This window comes from Rhincodon typus, chromosome 43 (genome assembly GCF_021869965.1).
Source record: "Rhincodon typus isolate 14 chromosome 43, sRhiTyp1.1, whole genome shotgun sequence".
Classification (NCBI taxonomy): Eukaryota; Metazoa; Chordata; class Chondrichthyes; order Orectolobiformes; family Rhincodontidae; genus Rhincodon; species Rhincodon typus.
This window is the reverse complement of record NC_063374.1, coordinates 794874-812508: the sequence shown is the minus strand read 5'-3', so window position 1 is coordinate 812508 and position 17635 is coordinate 794874. Positions and strand designations below refer to the sequence as shown.

The 17635-nt window shown below is 41.7% G+C and overlaps 1 long non-coding RNA gene across 1 annotated transcript in view; it reads left to right on the top strand.

Annotated features, from left to right (window-relative positions):
- The first annotated feature begins 4368 nt into the window (after positions 1–4368).
- The window catches only part of LOC125487673, a 27926-nt gene continuing 14659 nt past the window's right edge, over positions 4369–17635 (top strand). Inside the window, exons 1-2 of the long non-coding RNA XR_007266027.1 lie at positions 4369–5458; positions 8684–8927. This is a non-coding gene — a long non-coding RNA (uncharacterized LOC125487673). The remainder of the gene's footprint in view (positions 5459–8683; positions 8928–17635) is intronic.

Sequence of the window (17635 nt, the reverse complement as noted above, 5' to 3'; positions counted from 1 at the left end):
AAGTAATCTGCCATTGGTCTTCTGCAATCGCTGATACGCAACTTTAGCAGCACGGGGAGTCTGGGTACATAATCTGCCACTGACGTTGAATTAGTGACTAATAGTTAATGATTCGGCATCCCAACCGGAATCGACCCCAAGGCCTAAAACAAAATATAAGCACTGAAATTATGTAAGCCCAAATGTGTAGACCTTTCTGCCTGTTCATCCTGCAGTTCGCTTGTACCTCCTTACCATTTCGGGAAGAAAAAGTCAGAAGTGGAAATCCCCAAGGTTCTGTGCTGATACCACTGTTATAGTTATGAAAAAATAAATATTAAAATGTAGAACAGAAACCAAAGGGGGAGTGTATATGTAAAACTGGAAAGAATGCAGAATAATACAGAAAATATTTAAAAATTGCAGACTGGGCAGTGAAATGGCAAATGAACTTCAACGGTAATATGCTGTGATGTACTTTGGTAAGAAAAATGATGAAAACCATCCTACACCTTAGAGTAACAAGACTGTTGATGGTGTAAAAGAGCAAAAAAAATCTCTGCAGACAACTTAATAATTAATTGCAAACATAGTCACAAGCCTGCAAGTCATTTTTTTTAAAAATCACACTAATTTCCAGAGATACCAAATTCAGAACTAGTGAACAAAAACAAAGTTGCTGGAAAAGCTCAGCAGGTCTGGCAGCAGCTGTGAAGAAAAAAAGTGTTAACGTTTCGGGTCTGGAAATGTTAATTGTTTTTTGCTTCACAGATGCTGCCAGACCTGCTGAGCTTTTTCAACAACTTTGTTTTTGTTCCTGGTTGACAGCATCCGCAGTTCTTTGTTCTTATTCAGAACTTGTGAAGTTAGGCTCATGTTGCATGGTCCTAAGCACAATTCATGCTTTAAAAAGGACAAAAAAAAATCACTAATGAGTGTGAAAAGGTAAGAATTTACAAAGATTTATATCAGAACAGAAAATTTTCAGTTATTGTGAAAGATTGAACAGGTTTGGCTTTTACTGTTTTGAATTGGAAGCCCTCAAGTGGCCTACTGCAGGATTTTTAAATCATTCATGGGTAATGTAGATTTGGACCCAATGTTCCCACTTGTGGGAGAGTCAAAAATAAGCACCATAAATGCAAGAGAGTAACTAATGATTCCAACAAGGAAATAATGAAAAATGTCTGAATAGCCAGCTGTTACAAGGGCTTCCCAAAGTGCATGTTGGAACCTCACATGGGGTCACGAGCTCCAAGGCAGTAATGGCCACTCTGAAATTCCAACTAAGAAACTACTGATACCATAAAACCATTGCCTATTGTCAGAAAATAAACACACCTGGCGCATTAATGTCCATCATGGAAGGAAATCTGCAATTCTTACCTGGTCTGGCCTACTTTGACTCCAGACCCACAGCAATCTGGCTGACTCTCAACTACCCTCTGAAATGGCTTGGCAAGTCATTCAGTTCAAGGGCAGCTAGGGGTAAGCAATACATGGTGGCCAGCCAGTGACACTTATGTCCCATGAGCAAATTTAAAAAAAAAAGCTATGGTCTGCTCTAACAGGTACCCACTCTTATAAATTTGCCCTCTCCCACTCTCCAAAGTCTCAAACCCACACCTAAAGGTCTTCTTCACCTCCATCCTCACAGGTCTCTCTCCCTTACCGTGCTCTCTAACCCACATACGCCCAACTCTATAAGACAGCCCCTTCAGGCTGCTGCACCATTCAATCAGACCATGACTGATTCCACATTCTTCCCGTCCACCTTCCTGGTCTCTTTCCCCATAATCCTTAATAGCCCCACTGATCAAGAAACTATCAGCCTTAAATATACACAAGGAGTCTGCTTCCAATCTCACTTGGGCAAGGAGTTCCAAAGACACTTGACCCTGTGAGAAGAGATTCCTCCTCATCTTAATCTTAAATTTGCACCTCTTAATTCTGAGGCTATGACCTCCAACTCTGCTCTCACACAGGTGTCATAATAATTTTTAAACCTAAAAATGAGATCATGGTGGGAACATTTTGAGAAGCATGTTAGAATGTAAAATTCACAACCACATGAAATGATTGATTTGACTAGCTAGGGTGCTTCAAGAGAAACATAGGTGAGAACATGAGAGAAGACAAAATGGAAAGCTGTCAGACCAACAATGTATGTGGAATGTATTGTATTATGTCATTGAATTATGACATAAATACTAGACTTGAATGATCTGCTTCTGAACTCAATATTCTCTGTTTTTCAAAGTAATCTTTGACTCACTCCTGCCTTGTATGTTCCACTCCACCATTTGGACTCAGCAAACCTAGAGTACAACACAATGCTAGGAGTGTAGGAGGCTGAGGGGTGATCTTATAAATCATGAAGGGCGTAGATAAGTTGAATAGCCAACTTCTTTTCCACAGTGTAGGGGAGTCCAAAGGGCATAGGTTTAAGGTGAGAGGAGAAAGATTTTTCACAAGGAGGTTGATGCATCTATGGAATGAGCTGCCAGAGGAAGTGGTAGAGGTGAGTACAATTACAACATTTTAAAGATATTTGAACAGGTACATGGATAGGAAAGATTTAGAGGAATATGGGCAAAAAGCAGGGAATTCGGACTAGTTCAGTTTAGGAAACCTAGTCAGGCATGGTTGAGTTGTGCTGAAGCGTCTGTTTCTGTGCTGTATTGCTCCATGACTCTCTAAACCTGCAGGGTTCCTGTACTTATTCATAGAATGGATTCAGGTGGACAAATATGGATTTTAACACCATCTTTGAAAACTCAATTAGTGAACAGATTTTTTTTTAGTCAACAAAATGAGACTGGAGTGAATAGAATGTTTCAGTCTTTTAATCCAAAGTCACAGAGGTGGGTTCATGCTTGGGTCTATTCAGTGTGAACCAGGAGGCATGTTAATTCACCAGTCCACAAAGCTCTCACCCCCATTTCCACCATAAATACACTTTCACTCATGACCAACACCATTCCCCTCTAGCCAAGATTTGATTCTGAAGCGGACCAATTGCATCCTTGGTTGCTTATTCCATCCTGAGCTAAGTTACCATCTACATTGCCTCTTCATCACGGAGATCAACTCTTTCCACCTCTGGAAAATCACTTGTCTCCTTCCTACCTCACCCCATTTACTTCTGAATTCCTCTTCCATGACATAGTTATGTTCAATTTCTACAACTCCAATGCTTTCCAGGCTGATTTCCCCATCTTACACACTTCATAAGTCTTCTCAAAGCTGTGTGGTAATATGCTCAATAGGTGTGTCCCACGGAAAAGAAGAGTGCTTGAAAAGGCTTGAGGAGAGATGGAACAGAAACTAAAGAAAAACGTATTCAGGGCCAGGACTATAAAGATCTTTACAGGCAATTTTCCCCAGTGGGCTATAAGACATAGGAGCAGAAGTAGGCCATTTGGGCCATCAAGTCTGCTCCACTATTCCATGGAATCAGGACTGATCCAACTCCATGTTCCTGCCTTATCATGGTAACTTGTGATACCCTTGCTGATAAGGTATCTATCCATCTAGGTCAAAGAATTGTAATAAATTTGTCACGCATGATTTCCCCTTCATGAAGCTATGCTGACTCTGATTTATATTATGAATTCATAAATGCTCCATTTTTATAATACTTTATACATAATACAATAGAATTTTCCTAAAGACAGACATTAAGCTAACTGGTCTAACCTGTTTGTCTTCCTCCCTTTTTAAATAAGGGTGTTTGTTACATAGCAGTTTTCCAATGATTTGGGACTTTCCCAGAATTGAAGCATTCTTGGTAGATTACTACCAGTGCATTCAATATCTCTGCATCTTTAAAATCTTAAGATATAACCCATCATATTCAGGGGACTTATCCTTTAGCCCCATTAGTTCCCCTAGTATTTTCTTTTTGGTGATAATTATTTTGGCTCTTCCATTCCATTCCCCCTTTAGCTCCTTGATTATTTAGTATTCTTGGAATGCTATTCATGTCCTCCACTGTGAAGACTTATAAAAAATATTTGTTCAAATCCTCTGCAATTTCCTGGCTCCCCATTGTTATTTCACCATCCTTGTTCTCCAAATAACGTATGTTCACTGTGGTTTCTCACTTCCTTGCTTTATATTTAAAGAAGCTCTCACTGTCTGTAGTGATGCTACTTGCTAGTAACAGCCTACATAGTTTATTTTTTCCCTATTTTCTTATTTTTTTGCTCATTGTTTCTTGGTTTTTAAACTTCCCCAATCCTCCAATTTACCATTAATCTTTGCCACACTGTATGTTTTCTTTCAATTTGATACCATTCATTTTTTTTCCTTAGTTAACCATGATCAGTGTATTCCTTTCCTAGAATCTTCCTCACTGGGCTGCATCTTTGCTGTGAGCCACGAATCATTTCTTAAATATCTGCCATTTTCCTTAAATCATATTTTCTGCTGAACTCCTTTCCAAGTCCACTCCAGCCATCTCTATCGTCGTTCCTATGCCATTATTTAAGTTTAGCACAATAGTTTTTAAGACTTTTTTATTGTAAGATTATTTATTAAACCTGCCTCATTACCAAGTCCAAAAATGCCTCATCCCTGGTTGGATTCACAGCATATTGTTCGACGAAACCCATTCTGAATACTACATTAATTCTACTTTGTGGCTATCTTTGGACATTTGATTTTACCAAACTACAAGCTAAAAGTCATCCAGCATTAATGTGAAATAAGTCAGTACCTGTGCTCATTAACTGCAGCATTATTCTCTCTGTCTTACAGTACCATCTGTTCGAGACCCGTAGACTACTCCCACTGGTCTTCTTCCTCTTGTTATTTCTTACTTCCATCCATATAGATCTTACATATTCCAATCCAACATCATTTCTTGCTATCGTACTAATTTCATCACTTACTAACAAAACTACTTCACTATTTATTGTTTGGAAAAGTCACATTCCCGAGTATCGAGTTCTCCACTTTGATTTTCTTGTAATCATGTCTTTGTAATGACTATAAGATCATACCCATTAACCTCTATTTATGTTGTTAATTCATTTGTTTTGTTACGAATACTATGTTCATTTAGGTGAAGAATCATTAATTTTGCCTTTATACATTTTGTTTCCCCTTTGACCTGATTTGCTGTTTTGTTTAGGCTTGTATACTTTATTCCTTCCTGTCCTACTCTGGCATCATTACCAAAATAGTTGCCCACAATACTGTCTCCTACCACTATTGCATTGCTATTTTCTTCCCCAACTTGAATGGCTCCCTGTACTATGGTTTCGTGGTCAGATCACTCATTCGCTGTGTAATCCTCACTCTTGTTCACACAGCTTGAAAGAACCTTGTAACTGTTGGATTATTGCAGGGAGAGAGGCTCCTTGAGAGCTGCCCCTTGGGTGCCCATACCTGCCTCACTTGCTCCTTGATCACAGATGAAATAGGAATTACGAAATCTAACGGGTGTGACCACCTCCTGGAGCAAAGTGTTCAGGTAAATTTGCCATTCCATGACATCTACAGTTTGGACTTCAGCTCCTCAGTTTGAATCCAAAGTTGCTTGAGAGCAAACACTTGCTACAGCTGTTTTAAATATGCATCACCTTGGAGCTCAGCAGTGTCCATATGCTACAGCTGCAACACATCACCTGATCTGCCATTTCTATCATATTTTAATTAAGTTAGCAATTAAATCACTCTTGTACTCTATTCTTTACATTTGTAGGATCCTTACTCTTTAACACTTAGTAATCCACAAACTTTGTTTTAACCAGCACCTTACCAACTGGGAGTCTTGATAAACTAGCAAAAAGTATATACCTCAAATACCACAATGTACTGCGATGTCTGAGTATTTATGCTGTAAATAAACTATAATGGTGATGAGTATACTCCAGAATTATGTTACTATTACTTACTGTGTGTTTTCACATTGGTTTTAGGAGGAATGTTAATGTTTTTACATAAATTTTTTTGAGGGATGTTGAAGTCTCAAAGCTTTGCCTGGTCAGGGTTTACCACAGTTTGTGCATACCTCTTGATTATCTGGAATATTTGATCAACCGGCATACTTCTGGTCCCATATGTGCTGGTTAATAAAATGTTTGCTGTGTTTTTTGTTCTTTTATTAATGCACTAGTGTCATACACTATTTTATCTAATACGCTATTTTTAAAGAAAAAGTGACATGAACACAAACTGAAGACCATAGTTTCACTTTGAAGACTAGAATTTTAAAGATTAGTCAGAGCAGCAATGGGAGTGGAACAGAGCTAAATCCAGAGGAGGAACTCTGAAGTGATGTCACAATTCAAAAAGTCACATAGACTGCTTGGAACCATCTTTACAGACTGATTGTGTAATACCAGGGAGTGTTGTTTGTAGTTCATAAAGTTCACAATGGCAGGAGAACTCAGGCCATGGAATGCTCCTTCTGCAATATGTGGGAAATCAGGGACACTTTCAGTGTTTACGGTGACCACATATATAGGAAGTGTGTTCTGCTGCAATTCCCGATTAGCTGCGTGGAGGTGCTGGAGCTGTGATGCTGAGGTTAGAATGTTTAGTGAGCTGGTCACACCATAAGTAAGGACTACACAGGCAGAATAGCGTTGGGTGATCACCAAGAAGACTAGTAATCTTGGGCAGGCAGTGCAGGAATCCTGTGAAGCCATTCCCCTCTCAAACAGATATACCATTTTGGATACTGTTGGTGGGGAGGATTCCTCTCAAGAAGCAGCAGCAGCAGCCAATTTGGTGGCACTACATTTGGCTCTGCTGCACAGCAGAGGATGAAAAAGACTGGGGAGCTTTAGTGATACGGGACTCCATTGTAAAGGAATCTGACAGGTGGTTCTGAGGAAGCAAACAAGACTCCAGAGTGGTATGTTAGATCCCCAGTGCCAGGGTTGGGAATGTCTTAGAGTGGCTACAGGGCATTCTGAAGGGTGAAGGTAAACAGCCAGCAGTCTTGGTACATGTGGGCACCAACAACATGAGTAAAAAAAGAATGAGGTCCTGCAGCAGGAAATTACATACCTAAGTAATAAATTAAAAAAGAAGACTATGAAGGCTGTAATCTCTGGATTACTTCCACTATCATACACTACTGAGTATAAGAAGATAGGTCAGATGATCATTTGGCTAAAGGGATGGTTGTAGGAGGGAGGACTTTTGATTTTTGGATCACTTCTGGATAGGTAGGACTGGACAAGCTGGACAGGTTGTACCTGAAAATGAAATGGGTCCTGGCTGGGAGGTTTGCTTATGCTGTTGGGGAGGATTTATACTGATTTGGCAGGGGTATACTTTTTTTCTTCATTCACGGGATGAGCGTGTTGCTGGCTAGGCCAGCATTTCTTGCCCAGAGGGCAGTTAGGAGTCAACCACATTGCTGTGGGTCTGGAGTCACATGTAGGCCAGACCAAGTAAGGATGGCAGTTTCTTTCTCTAAAGGACGTTAGTGAACCAGATGGATTTTTCCAACAATCAACAATGGATTCATAGTCATCATTAGACACTTTATTCCAGATATATATTGAATTCAAATTACACCATCTGCCATGGCAGGATTCCTGCGATAATACCACTAGGCCATCGCCTCCCCACAATGGGCATGGGCACAGTGCATGTAAAGTTGGGAGCAAGGCCCAATCAAGTTGTGGAAGGAATGCCAGGACAGTCCAGTAGGCGGAGAAGACATGGGCAGGATAAGGCACATGGACATCTAGAAAGCTAAAGTGTATCTATTTTAATGCAAAGAGCTTGATTGGTAATGAACATAGAGCACTGATCACCAGTCTAACTATGATATTGCTGCAATCACTGAGACATGGTTGAAAGGAGGACAGGACTGGCAGCTCAATATTCCAGGACATAGAATTTTCAACAACAACAAAAACAAAGTTGCTGGAAAAGCTCAGCAGGTCTGGCAGCATCTGTGAAGGAAAAAACAGCATAAACGTTTCGGGTCCGGAAAGAATAGAGGAAGGGTCACCAGAACCGAAACGTTCACTCTGTCTTTTTCTTTCACAGCTGCTGTGAGACCTGCTGAGCTTTTCCAGCACCTTTGTTTTTGTTCCAGATTTACAGCATTCACGGTTCTTTCAGTTTTTATGTAGAAATTTCAAGCCAAATGTGGGGGGTGGAGATGTAAGAAAGATGGGGGCATTGCATTATTGATAAAAGAAACCAACATTGCAGCATGAGGGAGGATATCATAGAAGGGTCTTAAAATGTGGCCATTTGGGTACAGTTTAGAAATTAAAAAAGAGGTAATTACCTTGCTGGGATTATACTACAGGCCTCTCAACAAACAGAGGGAGGGATAGGAGCAAATATGTAAGCAAATCACAGAAAAGTGTGAGAGAAACAGAGTTGTAGTTGTAGAGGACTTCAATTTTCCTAACATTAGCTGGGATCACCTTAGTGTGAAAGGATCAGACGGGGTGGAATTTTTAGAATTTTAATGAATTAGAATTAGATTTTATTGAGTATAGTGAAAAGTGTACCATGTCACAATTCCTGGCGCCATCTTAGGTACAAAGTCAAACAATAAAGAAACATAGTTAAAACTTAAACACAACAGTCCTTCTTAGTATTAAGTAGAAAAATAAAGAAATAAAGTTAAAAGCTCAACAGTCTGTCTTAAGTGCTCAGCCATGCTGGGCTCACACTCCCTACAAGGGTTTGATCTCCTCTGCTTTGGCTTGCTCTCCAGGAGACTTCAGACTGCCTGCTTTCACCACCACATTGCCGATGCTAGGGACTTCCTTCACCGCCGCACTGGGCTTGATCTCTGACTGTCAAAACCTTGATCAAGGCCCCTAGCCGCTGCCACACACCAGACCTCTAGCTGATCTCTACAGTCCTGATCCAAGCTCCCAGCCGCTGCCATGCTCTGGACCCAACAAATCTGCAATGCATTGCTGCCGCTGCCTCCATGACCAAACTCTCTCCAGAAGGTAAGTTAAGTAGAAAAAGAAACAAACTTAAAAAAAAGGAGAAAAGAAGAAAAAGAAATAAAAAACTAGATAAAAGTGGACAGAGTGGACGCGAGGTTAACATGGACTGAGGAAAATGCATCCAGGAGAGTTCCTGTGCCACTACATAGATAGTCCAACTAGAGATGGGACAATGCTAGACCAAATGCTAGAGAATGAAGCTGGTCAAGTGGTTGAAATTTCAGTGGTGGAGTATTTTTGAGGATGGTGAACAAAACTCTAACTTTAAAAGTCATTTTAGAAAGGGATAAGGATAGCGCAAAAACTAAGTTTCTAAATTTTGTTAAGGTCAATTTTAATATCATTAGCTAGGATCTGGCAAACATAGACTGGGAGCAGCTTCTTGCAGGTAATTCTACATTTCGAAAGTGGGAGTTTTTTTTAAAAAGTAGTATATTGAGAATTCAGGGTTAGCATGTTCCTCTAAGAGTGAAGGACAAGGACATCATGTCAAGGGGACCCTGGATGTCAAGGGATATCAAGAGTTTAGTTAAGAAAAAGAGGGAAGCATATGTCAGGTACAGTGCATTAAAACTGAGGGAGGCCCTTCAACAGTGTAGACAGTGTAGGAGGTTGCTTAAAAAGGAAATTAGGAGGGAAAACAATGGCCATAAGGTATCTTTGGCAGATGGGATCAAGAGAAACTTCATGGCTTTTTAAAAGTATATTAAGCATGAGAGAATTACCAGGGAAAAAGTGGGACCTAGTAGAGATCAAAGGGGCAAACAGTGTGTGGAGCCAGTGGACATGGGTGAGGCCCTAAGTGAATACTTATCATCTATATTTACAGAGGAGAAACTCATAGTGGCTGGGGATTTCAGTTGGGATGGTGATGTTCTAGAACTGTTAAGATTAAGAAGGATGTATTAGGCATTTTTAACAGGCATACCAGTGCACAAATCCCCAGGGCCTGATGAGATGCTTCACAGGCTGCTATGGGAGACAAGGGAGGAGATTGCTGGGACCCTGGCGAGGATATCTAATATCTCACTGGCTACCTCTGGGTAGTTTAGTGAAGTGCCAGATGATGAAAGGATAGATAATGTAATTCCTTTGTTTAAGAAGGACGGCAGAGATAGTCCAGGTAATTATAGACCAGTTAGTTTGTCATCACTGGTAGAGATTTCATTAGAAAAAATTCTGGAGGACAGGATTAATCAATACTTGGAAAGGTATTGATCAGGGATAGTCAGCACAGAAGTGTTAGAGGGAGATCCTGTCTGACTAATTTAATTAGATTTTTGAAAAGGTGACTAAATATATTGATGAGGGTAGTGCAGTTGATGTGGTTTACATTGGACTAATAAGGCCTTTGACAAGGTCTCAGATGGAATGATGGTCCAATAGTTAAGAGCCAATGGGATTCAAGGCAAGTTGACAAATTGGTTCCAAAACTGGCTTAGAATAGGAGGTAAAGAATGATGGAGGGGGTTGTTTTTATAATTGGATACCTCTGACCAGCACTGTACCACAGAGTTTGATGATGGACCCGTTTTTGTTATTTATATCAACAGCATGGATGTGAACGTAGGAAGAATAAATAGTAAGTTTTGCAGATGATATGAAAATTGGTGATGTTATTGAATATTTTTGAATAGATTTGTAGCTCAGGTTGTGGATGCTGTGGTTGCTTTGCTCGCCAAGCTGGTTCATTGGTTTGCAGACGTTTCATTGCCCTCTTGGTAACATCATCAGTGCAGCCTCCAATGAAGCGTTATTGTATTTTCCCACTTGCTATTTAAACTCTGGGGTCTGTTGGAGTTGATTACCTCATTTCCAGTTTTTCTTTGCAGTGGTGTGTACACAGGGTCTAATTCTGTGTGTTTATTGAAGGCTTTCTTGGTGGAGAACCAGGCTTCTAGGAATTCCCGTGCTTGTCTCTATTTGGCTTGTCCTAGTATCCTGACTTTGTTCCAATCGAACTCGTGGTCCTCCTTGTCTGTATGTATGGAGACGAGTGAGTACTGGTCGTGTCTTTTTGTTACTAGTTGCTGTTCATGTATTCATATAGCCAGTTTTCGTCCTGTCTGTCCAGTGCAATGTTTGTGGCAGTCTTTGCATGGAATCTTGCATATTATGTTAGTTCTGTCCATTGTGGGTAAGGGATCTTTGGTTCTTGTTAGCAGTTGGTGTAGGGTTGATGTAGGTTTGTGTGCCACTCTGATGCTCAGTGGTCGTAGGAGACATGTGGTCCGTTCAGATACGTTCTTGATGTATGGTAACGTGACAAGTGTGTCGGCATGTACTGTATCTTCCTGTTGTTGTTTGTGTGACAGGCATCGCTGGACCTAGCTGTTCAGGTATCCGTTGTCTCTAAATACTTGGTGGAAGTATTCTTCCTCATTTTGGCGTAGTTCTGGGTTGCTGTAGTATGTTGTCGTTCATTTCAATAGTGTTTTCACGCAACTCTGTTTGTGGGTGTTGGGGTAGTTACTGTTGAAATTTAGGACTTGACTCAAGTGTGTGGGCTTTCTGTATACTTTGGTCAGAAATTCCCCATTGGCCTTACATTCTACTATCATGTCCAGGAATGGGAGTTGTTTGTTCTTTTCTTCTTCTCTGGTGAATTTGATGCCAGTGGTTTGTTGGTGTGTTTCTTCTAGTTTAGTTCATTTGATGATGATGAAAGTGTTGTCCACATATCGGATCCATAGTTTGGGTTGGATCTTTGGAAGATCATGCTTTCAAGACTCTGCATCAATGCTTCTGCTATTAGTCCAGAGATGGGTGACCCTATAGGTTTCCTGTTGATTTTTTCGTCGATCTGGCCATTAAAGGTAAAGTGGGTTGTGAGGCATAGGTCCAGTAATTTCAGCATGTTCTCAGTGGGAATGGTGTTATTCGGGACCAGTTCCTTCGGTAGTGTGGCTAGTATTTCTCTTGCCAGTGGTGTGTTGATTGATGTGAATAGGGGAGTAACATCAAAGGATACCATGGTCTTGTCCTCGTCTATTCTTATGTCTTTGAAGGTTTTGAGGAACTCCTGGGCTGAGTGGATTGAGTGGGTTGAGTTGTTGATGAGGTGCTTCAGTCTTCATTGTAATTTTTCCGCTAACCTACGTGTTGGTGTGCCTGGGAGAGACACTATGGGTCTGAGGGGTACTTCTGGTTTGTGTGCCTTTGGGAGGCTGTAGAATCAGGGTGAGGGTGCAGGGTGGGGTTGGGGGGGGAGGCGGGGGGTGGCGGTTGTGTTTGTCCCTTCAGGTTTCATTTTAGGTAGTCTGCTTCGTTGATTTGTCCGATCTGTTTGAGTCTCTTTAGTATGTAGATGATTTTGTTTCCCTGTTGTGGTGTCGGGTCAGTTTCCACTTGTTAGTATGTAACTGCTAACAAGAACTAAAGGCCACTTACCCACAATGGACAGAACCAACGTAATATACAAGATTCCATGCAAGGACTGCGACAAACATTACATTGGACAGACAGAAAGAAAACTGGCTACAAGAATACATGAACACCAACTATTAACAAAAAGACACGACCAATACTCACTTGTCTCCATATGTACAGACAAGGAGGACCACCAGTTCGACTGGGACAAAGTCAGGATCCTAGGACAAGCCAAACAGAGACAAGCACGGGAATTCCTAGAGGCCTAGTTCTCCACCAAAAAGGCAATCAATAAACACATAGAATTAGACCCTACATACACACCACTGCAAAGAAAAGCCGGAAATGAGGTAATCAACTCTAACGGACCCCAGAGTTTAAATAGCAAGTCGGAAAATACAACAATGCTTCATTGGAGGCTGCACTGATGAGTGAGTCAACCACGGATGTTGTTGATACTGAGGAGGATGTTCTCGGGCTATAGTTTGATATTGATCAGCTGGTAAATTGGGCAAAGCAATGGCAAATAGAATTCAATCCCAATAAGTGCAATATAATGCATTTTTGGAGGTCCAGTAATGAAAGGACATTCACAATGAATGGTAAGTCTGTAGGGAGTATTGAGGAACAAAGGGACCTTGGTGTTCAAGTCCATAGATTCCTGAAAGTGTCAGTATAGGTAGAAAACAGAGCATATGCATAAATGGGTCTTTTCAAATTGACAGGATGTAACGAGTGGAGTACTACAAGGGTCTGTGCTGAGCCCATAACTCAAAGATATTGATGACTAGATCAAAAGCATAGTGACTAAATTTGCAGATATCACAAATAAGGTACGTTATGAAGTTGATAGAATGAGGATGTAAACTACCCAGAGGTAGTTTAAGTGAGAGCAAAAATCTGGCAGATTAGAGTATAATGTGGGAAAATGTTGTTATTCTCTTTGGCAGGAAGAAAGAGGAAAAAGATGGTAATATTTAACATACTTGGAATTCTGAAGTGGAGTGAGAGCCAGATGTTTTAGTAGATATGTCACTAAAAGCTAATATGCAGGTTCAGCATATATCAAAAAAGCTAATGGGATGTTCTTTGATTCAAGAGAAAATGGACATAAAAGGGAGAATATTATACTTCAGTTACATATACAGGGAATTGGAGAGACCACATCGTGTAAACTGTGTGCAGTTCTGGTCTCCTTATTTAAGGAAGGATGTGAACGTATTGAAGGCAGCTCAGAGGAGGTTTACTGGAATGAGCAGGTTGTTTTATGGGGAAAGAATGGACAGGCTGGGTTTGTTTTCACTGGAGTCGAGAAAAGTGAGGCATGACGACTGAAATTCAAAAGATGCTGATTCGTCTTGGCAAGGTGGACATGTAAACAATGTTTGCTGTTGAAAATGAGTCCACAGCTAGGGGACATGCACATAAAATTAGGGTCACCCTTTTAGGTCAAAGCTGAGAGGATTTTCTTATGGAGGGTTACGTGAATTTGGAACATTCTGGCTCAGGTGGTGGTGGGGTTGAGGTCATTCAATATTTTCAAGGTGCAGGCAGCTTGATTCACTTGCCTAAGAAGGAGCTAAGGATACTGGGGAGGGATGGGAATGGAGAATTTGGAACACAAACAAATCAGCCATGATCTTAATAGCAGAGCAGGCTTGAAGGGCTGAATGGCCTACTTTTGCCACTAACTTGTATGACATAGATGAGGAAGGGGATCAAAGGCAAAAATCACTGGAAGACAGGGGTATGAAGATTTTTCCTTTTCTTTGTTTTTTCATGGGACATAGGTGTCATCACAAGAAAAGTATTTGTAGCCCATCCCTAATTGTCCCTTGAACTAAATAACTTACTCAGTCATGACAGAGAGTAATTTAGAAGCAACTACATTGCTGTGGGTCTGGACTCATGCTCAAGCCAGACTAGGTCAGGATGACATATTTCTTTTCCTAAATGGTATTCATAGACAAAAGATGCAGGTTAGGGGCTGTCAGTATGAACCAGTGTGAATATGTTAGTGCATCAGCAGGATGGAAGATTGAGTGAATCCCTTCCCACACTCAGAACAGTATGCATTTTCTGGTGTGTTGTCAAGTAGGATGACTGAGGGAATCTCTTTCCACAGTCAAAGCAGGTGAATGGTTTCTTCACACTGTGAACACGCTGGTGCATCCTCAGATTGAATAACTGAGTGAATCTCTCCCCACACGCTGAACAGGTGAATGATCTCTCCCATTGCAATATCTTGAAAAGGAGTTCACAGAAGCAGTACATAACAAGGAGGAGGATTGCTGGAAACCAATCATTTCAGTGTAGAAGGTTTTCAACATAATACATTGGACTAACTATCTACAGCTGCTTCCTCAATGACTTCCCACCTAAAATAAAGTCAGTACTGGATTTGTTTGCTGATAACTGAAACAAGCCATGTCCATATGCTGCACAATCTGAACATGATTCAGGCTTGGGCTGATAAGTGGCAATTCATGAAAGAAGCAATACTGATAGGTGGAAAAACATGTTTACACAGCGAATGGTTAGGATCTGGAATGCACTGCTTGTTATTGTGGTGAATGCACATTCAATTCTGGATTTCAAAAGAGAGTTGTATAATTGCCTGATGACAAACATTTTGCAGAACTTTGAGCCAGAAGAATTTGACATTCTTATGGAGGGCTTGCAGAGAGAAGGTGGATGAATGGCCTTATTCTGTGCTGTAAGCACTCCGTGATTCTATAATCCAATGGCTTTTCTCTTTTTTTCTGATCCTAAGTGTCACCATTCTCCTTATTTTAGATGCCCCAACTCTTATTTTCTTTTCAGAGACTCTCTGGGCAATTATAATTTTCTCCTAACTCTATCTTTTGAAAGATCTAGAAATCTCTGAAGGTGGTTAGACAGATTAAAAAGCAGTTAATAAAAATATGGAATCCTGGGCCTTATATAAGCAAAGAGGACAAACACAAGCAAGTTATATTAAGTCTATAGTTAAGCTAGGCTGCACTTGGAATAATGGGTTGAATTATGGGAGGATATAAAGGGTTCAGAAAAAATACAAAAGAGATTTGCTGGAATTTACTAGAAATGAAGGACTTCGGTTCATTCATAGATTGGTAAACCAGGGCTGTTTCCTTTGGAAGTGGTTTGATAGTCAGGTTTAAAACCATGAATATTTAAATAGAATAAAATAAATAGGAATGATTTTCATTGTAAAAGTGATTCAAGTTGATTGCCCGAAGAACCAGAGGCAACACAAGGGAAATGGAGTGCCTGGTAGCCTGGCAGAAACTGACTCTATAGCAACTCTCAGAAGGGAACTGAATGAATACTTGAACAGAGAAACATTGCAATGTTACTGGGAAGGACAGACAGTGGAAAATTTGGATAGATCTTCCAACAGCAAAGGCAAACTCTGCCAAATTTTCTGTACATTGTAAAGAGTCATTGTCTCAATAAATAAACTCCCTACTCATCAACATTTCCCCATGCTTTATAAATTATCTATTCTCACTCATCACTGTTCCTCCATTTACACACATTATCATAATGATTTCCCAGATTTATAGATGTAACCGATCAACATTTTTCCTCCAATTATACTCTCTAATCATCACTATTATTCCTCAAGTACAGACCTGAACGATCAAAATCTTTCCCATTACAGGTCATCCCTTAACCATTCTCTCTCAATTTACTCCCTGGGGCATCACCATTCTCATCCATTTACGGACATTCCCTTATCAATACAACTTTCCCTCCTTTACAGGTGCTCTCCGACTCATCACCATTTTCCCTCTAATTACAAATGTTCAGACCCATCATGATTCTCCATCTCTTCACATTCGTTCCCCAACCCATCACCATTCTCCCTCATGTACAGATGCTCCTTATCCAACCACCATTCTCCCTTTCCGGACTCTCCGACCCATCACCATTTGTCCTCTATTTACAGAGATAGCAGGAACTGCAGATGCTGGAGAATCTGAGACAACAAGGTGCAGAGCTGGATGAACACAGCAGGCCAAGCAGCATCATAGGTGCATAAAGGCTGATGTTTCGGGCCTAGACCCTTCATCAGAAATGGGGGAGGGGAAGGGGGTTCTGAAATAAATAGGGAGAGAGGGGGATGTGGATAGAAGATGGATAGAGGAGAAGATAGGTGGAGAGGAAACAGACAGGTCGAAGGGGCGGGGATGGAGACAGTAAAGGTGAGTGTAGGTGGGGAGTTAGGGAGGGGATAGGTCAGTCCAGGGAGGACGGACAGGTCAAGGGGACGGGATGAGGTTAGTAGGAAGGAGATGGGGGTGCGGCTTGAGGTGGGAGGAGGGGATAGGTGGGAGGAAGAACAGGTTAGGGAGGCGGGGACGAGCTGGGCTGGTTTTGGGATGCGGTAGGGGGAGGGGAGATTTTGAAGTTTGTGAAATCCACATTGATACCATTGGGCTGCAGGGTTCCCAAGTGGAATATGAGTTGCTGTTCCTGCAACCATCGGGTGGCATCGTTGTGGCACTGCAGGAGGCCCAGGATGGACATGTCATTTGAGGAATGGGAGGGGGAGTTGAAATGGTTCGCGACTGGGAGGTGCAGTTGTTTATTGCGAACCGAGTGTAGGTGTTCTGCAAAGTGGTTCTCGAGCCTCCGCTTGGTTTCCCCGATGTAGAGGAGGCCACAATGGGTACAGCGGATGCAGTATACCACATTGGCAGATGTGCAGGTGAACATCTGCTTGATGTGGAAAGTCTTCTTGGGGCCTGGGATGGGGGTGAGGGAGGAGGTATGGGGGCAGGTGTAGCACTTCCTGCAGTTGCAGGGAAAAGTGCCGGGTGTGGTGGGGCTGGAGGGGAGTGTGGAGCGGACAAGGGAGTCACGGAGAGGGTGGTCCCTCTGGAAAGCAGATAAGGGTGGGGAGGGAAAGATGTCTTTTGGCTGAACTCGTCCTCACCCTCAACAACTTCTCTTTCAATTCCTCCCACTTCCTACAGACAAAGGGGGTGGCCATGGGTACCCGCATGGGCCCAAGCTATGCCTGCCTCTTTGTAGGTTACGTGGAACAATCCCTCTTCCGTACCTAAACCCCACCTTTTCCTCCGTTACATTGATGACTGTATCGGCGCCGCCTCGTGCTCCCACGAGGAGCTCGAACAGTTCATCCACTTCACCAACACCTTCCACCCCAACCTTAAGTTCACCTGGACCATCTCGAATACCTCTCTCCCCTTCCTGGACCTCTCTGTCTCCATCTCGGGCAACCACCTAGAAACCGATATCCATTTCAAGCCCACCGACTCCCACAGCTACCTAGAATACTCCTCCTCCCACCCACCTTCCTGCAAAAATGC